Source organism: Prionailurus viverrinus, chromosome A1 (assembly GCF_022837055.1).
Source record: "Prionailurus viverrinus isolate Anna chromosome A1, UM_Priviv_1.0, whole genome shotgun sequence".
Taxonomy (NCBI): domain Eukaryota; kingdom Metazoa; phylum Chordata; class Mammalia; order Carnivora; family Felidae; genus Prionailurus; species Prionailurus viverrinus.
The window spans coordinates 59,579,818-59,592,528 of NC_062561.1; the positions used below are offsets into that span (position 1 = coordinate 59,579,818).

The 12,711-nt window shown below is 37.1% G+C and overlaps 1 long non-coding RNA gene across 1 annotated transcript in view; it reads left to right on the forward strand.

The window, feature by feature from the left end:
• Positions 1 to 12,341, forward strand: part of LOC125150527 (uncharacterized) — a 313,734-nt gene extending 301,393 nt beyond the window's left edge. The window contains exon 6 of the long non-coding RNA XR_007146442.1: positions 12,223 to 12,341. This is a non-coding gene — a long non-coding RNA (uncharacterized LOC125150527). The remainder of the gene's footprint in view (positions 1 to 12,222) is intronic.
• The last annotated feature ends 370 nt before the right edge of the window (positions 12,342 to 12,711 follow it).

The following is a 12,711-nucleotide window of genomic DNA, read 5'->3' on the forward strand; positions in this document are numbered from 1 at the left end:
AGTAGAGCAGGGGACAAATGTGTATTTTTCTATTGTTGAATAATATTATCTCCTCCAAAGAGTGTTTATTTTTATTCTACTAGAAGCTAAAAAAGGTGAATAACACCTTTATAAATCTGATACTGAAAAATTTCAAGATTACAACTGTCTTTGTAAGTACTTGATTCATACCTAGGACATAGACTTGGTTCGAAACTGAAACGTCAACCTGCTAAGCAAAGCTCTACCGTGAAGGAAGATTCTAAGGTCCAATTTTTCACTTTGGTTTCACACATATATTGGCAAATACCTTCCACAGGAAAACGAACTTACCTCAATGTCTTCACATTGGCCTTGAGCTCTTGGCCCTTCCTGACTTGGTTTCTCTCTTTTGATTATACTATATTTTTTGTACTTTTAATTTTATTCAGATTTTTTTTTTGAGAGAGAGAGAGCACAAGCAGGGGAGAGTCAGAGAGAAAGGGGGTCAGAGGATCTGAAGCAGGATCTGCATTGACAGGCTAACAGCACCAAGCCCCATGCCTGGCTTGAACCCACAAACCTTGGAATCATGACCTGAGCCAAAGTCAGATGCTCAACCGATTAAGCCACCCAGGCACCCCTCAAGTTTTTTTGTTAGTCTCAGGGGAATAATTGTTATAATATAAGCCACTCCTTTACAGTGAGAAGCACAAGTTACAGTATCCAGTAACTGTGATTACAACACAGGCTGTTGATTCGGTAATGCAGTACAACAATGGAGCAAAATAGGCTCTTTGAAAATGATGTGTGTATATATTTCAGTTTCCTTTAAATTATGTAATATATACCAAACCAGGTGTGAAAGCTTAAGAAAAAGAAGATCCATGATATAGTGCACACTGTGCAGCAGACAATATGCTAAGTAATAATAAACATATTATCTATTCTTAGAATTCCAATTTTATAGTTAGGAAGCTGAAGTACAGAGATTGTCTCTTGTTTAATGCCATAAAAGTACTAAACAGCATATTAGGATGTTAACAAAGGGTTCTGGCTCTCAAGTATATGTTTTAAAAATCTTAAAATAATTAGAATAAAATTAGCATGCAATATTTGTAGCTATGGCAGAGAAAAACATTTAATAGGTCCGAAAAGGCAAAAGTTATAAAGTGAACTTTGATAACTTGGTAATGTCAAAATTAAAATTCTAATTTACCATAAATATTATTAAAATACAAACAACAGACTGAGAGAAAACATTTGCCACATGTTTAACACACAAAGGATTGATATCCTGGATACATAAATATTTCCTACAAAGCAAATAAAGAAAATAAAAGCAACTCAATTAAATAATTGGAAACAAAAATGAAATGGAGCCAAAAAAAGGAATAAAAATAGCCAATAAAAAGGTACCTCATCTCATTAATAATAAAAGAATGCATATTAGGACATCATTAGCATATTTTAACCATCAGCTTTTAATAATGCCAACTGTTGTTGAAGCAGAAAATGAATTGCTTTATAGAAAGTAGTTTGAAAAAAGCAATCACAATGGAAATTTGCATATCTTATATCTAAGCAATTATTTTACTTTGTTTATTCTCTAAAGATGTGCCTTAGTGTAGGTGTGACAAATGTGGACATTAATGCCTGGGAAGGATTCTTTTTCCTAACAATGAAAAAAATAAAGTGTATACATACATTGTTAGAATATTATTAAATAAACTTAGGGTACACCCATAAACTGAAGTGCAATGTAGCAATATATTCTTATAGAAATAATTTAAATATACATCTATATTTGAAATGCTGAAATTATTAGAATTGTAAACATATACATTTTAAAAATCAAAGGATACGTTAAAATATATAGCTTGTGGGAAAAAAACATACCCACAAACTGATACTATAGAATTTTACAGTTAAATATGTGCATAAACATACAAAAAAGAAAGTTTTAAAAACCTGTGAATGTATACATCAAATATATAACAGTAATACCTAAAATGGAGGACGAGAGAAGAGCTAACATTGGCAGAGCTGTCAAAAAAGGCATCATCTTTAATTATTTTTTTCCAGTTTACTTATTTTTTGAGAGAGAGAGGAGAGGCAGAGAGAAAAGAAGAGAGAATCCTTAGCAGGCTTCACACTGTCAGCACAGAGCTCAATGAGAGGCTCAAACTCACAAACTGTGAAATCATGACTTGAGCCAAAATCAAGAATTGGACTTTTAACCAAGTGAGCCACCAGGCATTTCAAAAGAGATATCATCTTTAAAGTATTTTAATTTGATGGTGAACAATCATATTTTTATAAGAGTAATTTATGTTTATTTAATGTTTTATAATTTATCACATAATATAATTATTCACTTGATCTTCAGAAACAACCCTATGATTTACATAAGGCACATGGAAATGATCATTTTCAGACAAAATTTAAAAGTTTACAAATAGAACACAGTAAAGTTGAGGAATAACATACTGAAACTCAGGTCTTCTGGTTCTTTTGTTTTGTTTTTTCTCTAATTAAAATTTTTTGTTTGTTTGTTGTTTTTTTTTTTAATTTTTAATTTTTTAATTTAATTTGTTTAAATTACATCCAAATTAGTTAGCATATAGTGCAAAAATGATTTTAGGAGTAGATTCCTTAATGCCCCTTGCCCGTTTAGCCCAACCCCCTTCCCACAGCCCCTCCAGCAACCCTCTGTTTATTCTCCATTTTTAAGAGTCTCTTATGTTTTCTCCCCCTCCCTGTTGTTATATTATTTTTGATTCCCTTCTCTTATGTTCATCTGTTCTGTGTCTTAGTCCTTATATGAGTGAAGTCATGATATTTGTGTTTCTCTGGCTGATGAATTTCACTTAGAATAACACCCTCTAGTTCCATCCACATAGTTGCAAATGGCAAGATTTCATTCTTTTTGATTGGCGAGTAATACTCCATTGTATATATATATACCACATCTTTTTTATCCATTCATCTATCGATGGACATTAGGGCTCTTTCCATCCTTTGGCCACTGTTGATAGTACTGCTATAAATATTGGGGTGCATATGACCCTTCAAAACAGCATACCTTTATCCCTTGGATAAATACATAGCAGTGCAATTCCTGGGTTGTAGGGTAGTTCTATTTTTAATTTTTTGAGAAACCTCCACTGTTTTCCAGAGTGGCTGCACCAGTTTGCATTCCCACCAGTAGTGCAGAAGAGATCGTCTTTCTCCGCATCCTCTCCAACATCTGTTATTGCCTGAGTTGTTAATGTTAGCCATTCTGACAGGTGTAAGGTGGTATCTCATTGTGGTTTTGATTTGTATTTCCCTGATGATGAGTTGCCGGAGACCAGCTCCAGCAACCAGGGGTTCCCGAAGGATGAATGGCGTTTGAAAAAGTGAAAACAAAACAAAATAAAAATGGACACAGACAACAGCAGTGTGTTGAACTGGCCGATTTATTGGGGCAAACATGGCATTATATTTGCTAGTGATTTCCTGGTAGCATACGTCATCTATATTTTTCTAACATTACCTAATTCTAAAATGTTCCTATGTGTAGTCAACCTTTAAGAAATAACATGGCAATTTTCTCATAATGTTCCCTCATACCCTTTGATTATTGATTAATTTCTTACATTATTCCATTATGCATCTGCATTTATCTATAATCTATAAAGCATTTGCTTTGCTGTTCTCATGAAAGGCCATCTATCTCTCAACATCTCAAGTGAAACAGTTACAGGGACATGACCTCTTTGTTGTTTCCCTGAACTATTTGTGGTTTGAAGAACAAAAGTGTTCACCTGGGTCCAAGGTGCCAGGAGGAGGCCAAGAGGGCTTAGAAACCCATGCCGTATACATTCTCAGAGAGACAATGCACCTAGGAACCAATGAACCATTCTGTACTTTAACTGACTAGGTTGAATTATCATCTGGAATGCCTCCAGGGGGCCAGGTGGGCCTAGAGATTGAAGTCACTCATGCCTAGAGATACACTCCTTAGTTGCCACAGTGGGGCTTTCAAATCCATGTCTCTCCTTTGTTGGCCTCCTCTGCTGGCAAATGTATGAGGCTATCCTTCCTGTAAGTAGAGGAGTCTCCATAGGGTATGGCAGGGCTAAATGTAAGGCCGCACAATTTCTTGCAGAAACTTATTTTCTTTCCTAATGGTTCTTTTCCCAAGGGGCCTGTCGAGGGCAATTCCGCAACAGACAATATCCCAGGTAGTTTTATTAAGGCCAAGTTGCCTAAAAGTGGGAGTACAAGAAGCTTCACTGTCAGTGGGCCGCCTTGCAGTCACCAATCCGTCCACAGCTTGGACCTTGCCATCAGGCTGGATAGCTCGGCTTCCAGCAATGAGTGATATTGAGCATTTTTTCATGTGTCAGTTAGCCATCTGGAAATCTTCTGTAGAGAAGTGTCTATTCATGTCTTTTGCTCATTTCTTCACTGGATTATTTGTTTTATGGGTGTGGAGTTTGACAAGTTCTTTATAAATTTTGGATACTATCCCTTTATCTGATATGTCATTTGCAAATATCTTCTCCCATTCCATCAGTTTCCTTTTAGTTTTGTTGATTGTTTCCTTTGCAGTGCATAAGCTTTTTATCTTGATGAGGTCCCAGTAGTTCATTTTGCTTTTAATTCACTTGCCTGCAGAGAAGTGTTGAGTAAGAAGTTGCTGCAGCCAAGGTCAAAGAGGTTTTTTGCCTGCTTTCTCCTCAAGGATTTTGATGACTTCCTATCTTATGTTTAGGTCTTTCATCCATTTTGAGCTTATTTTTGTGTATGGTGTAAGAAAGTGGTCCACGTTCATTCTTCTGCATGTCGCTGTCCAGTTTTCCCAGCACCACTTGCTGAAGAGACTGTCCTTATTCCATTGGATATTCTTTCCTGCTTTGTCAAAGATTAGTTGGCCATACGTTTGTGGGTCCATTTCTGGGTTCTCTATTCTGTTCCATTGATCTGAGTGTCTGTTGTTGTGCCAGTACCATACTGTCTTGATGATTACAGCTTTGTAGTATAGCTTGAAGTCTGGGATTGTGATGCCTCCTGCTTTGGTTTTCTTTTTCAAGATTGCTTTGGCTAATCGGGGTCTTTTCTGGTTCCATACAAATTTTAGGATTATTTGTTCTAGCTCTGTGAAGAATGCTGGTGTTATTTTGATAGGGATTGCATTGACTATGTAGACTGCTTTGTGTAGCATCAACATTTGAACAATATTTGTTCTTCCTATCCAGGCGCATGGAATCTTTTTCCATTTTTGTGTGTGTGTGTCTTCTTATATTTTCTTTCATAAGATTTCTATAGTTTTCAGCATATAGATTATTCAACTCTTTGGTTAGATTTATTCCTAGGTATTTTATGGTTTTTGGTGCAACCGTAAATGGGATCGATTCCTTGATTTCTCTTTCTGTTGCTTCATTGTTGATGTATAGGAATGCAACTAATTTATGTGCACTGATTTTATATCCTGCAACTCTGCTGAATTCATGAATCAGTTCTAGCAGTTTTTTGGTGGAATCTTTTAGGTTTGCATATAGAGAATCATGTCACCTGTGAAAAGGGAAAGTTTGGCTTCCTCCTGGCTGATTTGGATGCCTTTTATTTCTTTGTGTTGTCTGATTGCAGAGGCTAAGACTTACAATACTATGTTGAATAACCGTGGTGAGAGTGGACATCCCTATCTTTTTCCTGACCTTAGGGGGAAAGCTCTCAGTTTCTCCCCATTGAGGATGATATTAGCATAGGGGCTTTCATATTGGCTTTTATGATCTTGAGGAATGATCCTTCTATCCCTATTTTCTTGAGGGTTTTTATCAAGAAAAGGATGCTGTATTTTGTCAAATGCTTTCTCTGCATCTATTGAGAGGATAATATGATTCTTTTCTTTTATTGATGTGATGAATCACATTGATTGTTTTGCAGATATTGAACCAGGGCTGCATACAAGGTATGAATCCCACTTGTTATTTGGTTTTGGAATCAAGGTAATGCTGGATTCATAGAAAGAGTTTGGAAGTTTTCCTTCAATTTCTGTTTTTTGGAACAGTTTCAAGAGAATAGGTGTTAACTCTTCCTTAAATATTTGGTAGAATTCCCCTGGAAAGCCATCTGGCCGTGGACTCTTGTTTTTTGGCAGATTTTTGATTACTAATTCGATTTCCTTACTGGTTATGGGTCTGTTCAAATTTTATATTTCTTCCTGTTTCAGTTTGGTAGTGTATATGTTTCTAGAAATTTTTCCCTTCCAGATTGCCCATTTTATTGGCATATAATTGCTTGTAATATTCTCTTATTTTTGTTTTTATTTCTGCTGTGTTGGTTGTGATCTCTCCTCTTTCATTCTTGATTTTATTTATTTGGGTCCTTTCCTTTTGTTTTTGATCAAACTTGCTAGTGGTTTATCAATTTTGTTAATTCTTTCAAAGGATCAGCTTCAGGGTTGATTGATCTGTTCTACTGTTGTTTTTGTTTATTTGTTTGTTTGTTTTTGGTTTCGATAACATTGATTTCTGCTCTAATCTTTATTATTTGCTGTCTTCTCCTGGTTTTGGGTTTTATTTGCTGTTCTTTTTCTAGCTCTTTAAGGTGTAAGGTTAGATTGTGTATCTGAGACCTTTCTGCCTAGATTGCTATATACTTTCCTCTTCTGACCACCTTGCTGTGTCCTAGAGGTTTTGGGCTGTGGTGTTACCATTTTCATTGGCTTCCATTTACTTTTTAATTTCCTTTTTAACTTCTTGGTTAGCCCATTCATTCTTTAGTAGGATGTTCTTAAGTCTCCAAGTATTTGTTATCTTTCCACATTTTTTCTTGTGGTTGATTTCAAGTTTCAGTGCATTGTGGTCTGAAAATATGCATGGTATCATCTTGATCTTTTTGTACTTGCTGAGGGCTGATTTGTGTCCCAGTATGTGGTCTATTCTGGAGAATGTTCCAAGTGCACTGGAGAAGAATGTATATTCCACTGCTTTAGGATGAAATGTTCTGAATATTATCTTTTAAGTCTATCAGATCCAGTGTGTCATTCAAAGCCATTGTTTCCTGTTGATTTTCTGATTAGGTGATCTGTCCATTGCTGTGAGTGAGGTGTTGTTCCCCTACTATTATGGTATTATAATCAATGAGTTTCTTTATATTTGTGATTAATTGATTTCTATATTTGAGTGTTCTCACATTTGGCACATAAATGTTTATAATTGTTAGGTCTTCTTGGTCTACAGACCCCTTAATTATGATATAATGCCCTTCTGCATCTCTTTTTACAGTTTTTATTTTAAAGTCTAGATTGTCTGATATAAGTGTGGTTACTCTGGCTTTCTTTAGTCAACAATTAGCATGATAGATGCTTCTCAATCCGCTGACTTTCAATCTGAAGGTGCCGTTAGGTCTAAATTGGGTCTCTTGTAAGTAGCTTATAACTGGATCTTGTTTTCCTATCCATTCTGGTACTCAATGCCTTTTGATTGGAGCATAGCGTCCATTGACATTTAGAGTGAATACTGATAGATAAGATTTATTGCCATTATGTTGCTTGTTGAGTTGGAGTTTCTGGTGGTGTTCTCTGGTCCTTTCTAGTCTGTGTTGCTTTTGGTATTTATTTGTTTGCTTGTTTGTTTATTTATTTATTTATTTATTTATTTATTTATTTATTTATTCATTTCATCTTTTCTCCCCTCAGAGAGTCCCCATTATAATTTCGTGCAGGGCTGGTTTAGTGGTCACATACTCGTTTAATTTTTGTCTGGGAAACTTTTTTTCTCTCCTTCTATTTTGAAAGACAGCCTTGCTGGATAAATAATTCTTGGCTGCAGATTTTTCTGATTCAGCACATTGAATATATCCTGCCACTCCTTTCTGGCCTGCCAAGTTTCTGTGGATAGGTCTGCTGCAAACCTGATCTCTCTTCCCTTCTAGGTTAAGGACTTTTTTTCCCTTGCTGCTTTCATGATTCTCTCCTTGCCTGAGTATTTTGTGGATTTGACTATGATATGCCTTGCTGATGGTCGGTTTTTATTGAATCTAATGGGAGTCCTCTGTGCCTCCTGGATTTTGATGTCTGTGTCTTTCCCCAGGTTAGGAAAGTTTTGCTCAGATAACCCTTCTACCCCTATTTCTCTCTCTTCCTCTTCTGGGACCCCTATGAATCTGATATTGTTCCTTTTTAATGAGTCACTTATTTCTCTAATTCTTAAATTGTGCTCTTTTGCCTTAATCTCCCTATTTTTTTCCGCTTCATTATTCCCCATGGGTTTGTCCTCTATATAGCTAATTCTCTGTTCTGCCTCATCCATCCTTGCTGCCATGGCAGCCATTCGAGATTGCAGTTCAGATATAGCATTTTTTATTTCATCCTGAGTAGCTTTTATTTCTTTTATCTCCACAGAAAGGGATTCTAATGTATTTTCGATTCTAGCTAGTATTCTTATTATCATGATTCTAAATTCTGGTTCAGACATCTTGCTTGTATTTGTGTTGGTTAAGCCCCTGGCTGTCATTTCTTCCTGCTCTTTCTTTTGGGGTCAATTCCTTTGTTTCATCATTTTGAAGGGAGTTAAGGAATTAATGAGGTAGGTAGAAAAAACTAAAATTAAAAAAATATTAAAATTAAAAAATTAAAAACAATCATACACACAAAAAAACAAATAAATGATGCTAGATCATAGGTGTGTTTTGGTCTGGGTGCCTAAAGTGACTTGATAGATTAGAGAAAAAAAGGGGAAAAAAAGGATATCATTTGACAATTTGAAAAAGTGAATACACTGAAAGAAAATGAAATGATGGAAGTAAAATACAATTGAAAAAATTTACACAAAAGTAAAATATATAGTAGAAAAATGTTAAAGAAAAGTACTTTTAATAAAAATTGAAAGTAATAATAATTCTTTTCTCTTTCTGTATTCATGAAAAAGAAAAGAAACCAAAAAAAAAGAGAAAAAAAGAAGAAAATTGAATAGATGGGCCAGAGAACAGATTGAAATATGACTGAAATTACTTCATTTTGTCCTAGAAGTCAAACTATAGTCCTTAAACTAAGCAGGCAGAAAGATTTGTGTTCTTGAAGAGTGAGGTTGGCCTAGTTGGGTGGCCCTTAGTGTAACTGCTCTGTTCTCCACTAGATGGCGCTGTTTAGCTTACTGGGGTGGATTGTTGTGGTGCTTGTAGGTTTGTATGCACATGCGTGGCAGTGGTTAAAACAGGGCCACTCAGCCAACTAGTCTCTAGCATCAGAACTCTATTCTCCCCATCAGTAATGGCGCATCCATCCTTTTCCTCGGCTTCCTTCCAGTCCCCGCTTTTACACTGTCTGGAAGCTCTGCTGCTCATCCTCTGTCTCCTGGGACTCGACTGTCCTCAGGAGTGCTCCCTTCCCTCGGGTTCCTCCCTAGAGCCCTCCCCGCTAGAGTCTCAGGGTTGCAAGCACACAACTTTCAAGAAGCCACCAAGCTGTAGGAAAAGTCTGGAATGGCTTCTGGTCCTCATCTTGGTTTTCTCTTGTTTCTACCCCCACCACCCTTCCTTGGAGCTGGGAGGCTGCACCTGGCATTGGCAGTGAGGATTCTGAGCTCCCTGCAGCCCCGCTTCCGAACAGAGGGGATGTACTCTGACATCCGTACCACTATTAAATAAAATGCCCCCCTGTTTGTCTCAAAAGCTATGGGGTAGCCCTTGCCTCTCTCCTACATAGACACCAAATTTCTGCCAGCCCTCCGTGCATTTGTCAGGGACTAAGAAACTGTTTACTCCTCCCATGTGCTTTGTAGGCATCAGTCTGCCATGGGGAAAAAAGTCCGTTTTGTTGTTTAGTTCATTCTGTGTGCTTCGGGGCTGGCTCACGTGTTATAACCAGCTCTGGTGACAAGTCTGTATTTTCTACATCAGTTAAATCTCTGCAGACCCATTTGCTACAAGGCAAAAAAAAAAAAAGCCCAGGCAGCACCTCCCTCCTGCATTTTATTTCAAATGTGGCTATTCTTTCCTGACCCCTTATTTCTGAGGGACTGCGGCTTTGACCTGTTCTGTCCCTCTGCAGGTGAGTCTCACCAAGCAATGTCCAGGTGCTGGCTGCACGCAGGAATGTTTGTGGGACTGTGCTGCTGCTGATGCCCAGAGACTGTGGCTGTGTGCCAGACCACCCCAGGAAAAGTTCACAAGATCATGTAGCAGCAGCGTTTCAGGGATTATGGAAAATCACAACACACATCTGGTACCAGGCTTCACCCTTAACAACCTTGTTCCAGCACCAGCGAATGTGGTTGTTCTCCTGGGCCCACTGTGGCCTTTGCCTGTAGGGGGGAGGGACACACACACAGCCTCTACCAGATGTCCTCCCAGCAGGGGAACCACATCTGCCTGTGTTGCCTGAAGACCCCCAGACTTCACTCTGCTTCTGAGGTTTCTCCCTTCTCACCAGAGCACTGTCAGGTATTAAGCTGCGGAGTTTGAGACTTGCACTCCCCCTGTTTATAGAGTCTTAATGGAATTTAAATTCTCTCCTTTCTCCTTTCTCCCTTTTTAGTTCAGTCCCTGAGGCTGTTTCCACTTTTCCACTTTCTCTCCAGCTGCTTTTGGCGGGGTGCTTTTCCCATATTCTCCCCTCTGTCTCTGTCCTCTCTCCGCAAGCAAAAACAGCTCCCTGCCCTCCACAGCTTCTCTCTCCCCCAGTTCACCTCTCTGTGCCGCATACCTACTTAGTTCTGTGGTTCAGGTTGTATAGATTGTTGTGTTAATCCTCAAATCAGTTTTCTAGGTGTGCAGGGTGGTTTAGTGTTGATCTGGCTGTATTTCATGGATGTGAGACCCAAGAAAACTTCCATGCTGTTCTACCATGTTGCTTCCTCCTCCTATGATGAATGATCATATTAATGGTATATTTAAGGTTGCACTTAAAAAAATGGCTAAAATTAAAACATTCTGCACCAAATGCTACAATTTAATTGCTTGAAAAGAAATTAACTCTGAAAGTTGAAAAGAGGCATAGTGGCTGCACAGCTAGATATAAAGGCATGTACACCTGAGCTAGAGTTCATGAGGACTTGAACTACAGCAGAAGGAAAACTATTTGAAAACGGGTACATCGGGTAATGCTTTGGATTTAAAAGATTGGTGATATATTAGATTGTCAAAGTGCTGAAAACATAATTATGTTATCATAATTATGTTATGATTAACCTGAGATTTTGGAATTGCAAACAATGAAGATCCTAATAAAATTCACCAAGATTGTAAACACGTGGAAGAATGTTTCTCTTTCTTTGACCAGATGGGTGGATTTGGAGCAACTTAAAAAATTGTGAATTTGATTTTTTTTGCTTGTGAATTATACATATGAGCACTTAACTCTATAAATATACTGATAATTAAATGAAATATATTAAATACCTTTTAAATGACCTCAGTGGATTTATGCTTTAAGTAAATTATTGATGGCAATGCCATCAATTATTCACAATTATGCACTTGTTTTGGCAAAATTCATTATTAAAAATTGATATTATATAAAATTTAAAACATCAAAAATACTCTCAAGCATGGTTTTGTGTCTGATTTTATAGTATCACACTGATTGACAACAATGACATATATCTATCATGTATCTATTATCAACATCATCAGCATCATCATCATCATCATCATCTATTATTTCTATCTATCTAAATTCTTGATATTATTAGGATTATGTTCAACTTGGGAGTAATTACGGATATTGGATTAATGTTTATATAGTTAAACAATAGATCATTGCTCTACTTTCATTAAGAAAATCATCATTTCACCAAACTTTATGTATTTCCGGGTCCCAGCTATTTAGTTCACACTAAGACATTTCACAAATTCCTAAATTAGTTACCATTTGTTCTGAACCAACTAACAGATCATAGTGGCTCCCATCTGGTATTCTATTAATAGTAAGTGTTGGTAAATATAGCCTTACATGTTTTAGTACTTTAAATCTTCATGGCACTTATACACCTCTTGTTTTCTACACAGCACTATGAAGTTGTTACTATCACTCTTGTACAGATTGTAGTAGACTCAGTTATTGTTCAGGAAATTAGCACTTCTTTTCCCCATCTTCAGTTTCCATGGAAGGAGTGAACTACTTCACCTCATTGATACTAGACTCAGGCATGTAATTTGCTTTGGCCAAATGAGCTGTTAAGGATATGTTGCAAGCAGAGGCTTGACATGCCTTTGCAGTCGTTGGGCTTTTTCTTTTCTCCTGCTTTATGTCATGAGATTAACCTATTTCAGGTAGCTTCTGGATGAAGAAGAAAGATAGATGTCTGAGTAGACTTGGATCTACCTGGCTTGGAGCCAAAGCCAGCTGAATCCAACCTGGATGAGTTTCACATCTGCCAATTTACAGAAATGTAAGTGAGAAATAAATTATTGTTTTATGTCACTGAAATGTTTGTTATATAACAAAAGCTGATTGAAATACAGACTATACAAATTAAAGATAGAATTTAAAAAATTTTTTTTAATATTTATTCCTGAGAGAGACAGAGCATAAGTTTGGGAGGGTCCATGAGATAGGAGACACAGAATCTGAAACAGGCTCCAGGCTCTGAGCTGTCAGCACAGAGCCCGATGCAGGGCTTGTATTCATGAACTGTGAGATCATGACCTGAGCTGAAGTCTGATGCTTAACTGACTGAGTCATCCAAGCATCCCAAAGGTAGTAATTTTCTTAATATCCTCTGTACTATAAAGAAAGTCAAGTTTTTTTTTGTTTTTCAT